The following is a 510-nucleotide window of genomic DNA, read 5'->3' as shown; positions in this document are numbered from 1 at the left end:
TAGACGCAAATGATGCAGACATCTTCTGCTGCAGGTGCTCTAGCAGCGCGTTTTCGTAGTTTGAAAACGTCTCTAGATGTGCACCGATTTCCTCGGGCCCAGCAAGGACATCAGCATGTTGGAAAATTGTTCCATCCTCACTCTTAACAGAGCATCAGTCTAAACGACTCAGGTGTGATTTGACTACAAGTGCTATCAAGTGCAGCGGAGCTGCCGTAGCTTAGCGCTTGAGGAAGCGTAACTTCAGTCACCGACCTTTCGTTCCATACTTAGAACAAGTACGAGTTAGCGGATCGCAATCCGCTTACTCCAAGAGTAATTATTGCCTTACTCAAGGCTAATTATCTCTTACGTTTAAAATCCAAAACTAATTTTAATCTATTCTTATCTGCTGCAAACCGCCTAATTTTAAATGTATAGATTTTCCAAAATATATATTGTATAATCTGAATACATGTATAGCAACTGGCTATCTAGTCCCGTATCGTGCTCGATAAGCCCGAGCGTCGG

Source organism: Plasmopara halstedii (assembly GCF_900000015.1).
Source record: "Plasmopara halstedii genome assembly, contig: Scaffold_2061, whole genome shotgun sequence".
Lineage (NCBI taxonomy): Eukaryota > Oomycota > Peronosporomycetes > Peronosporales > Peronosporaceae > Plasmopara > Plasmopara halstedii.
This window is presented reverse-complemented; position numbering follows the sequence as displayed.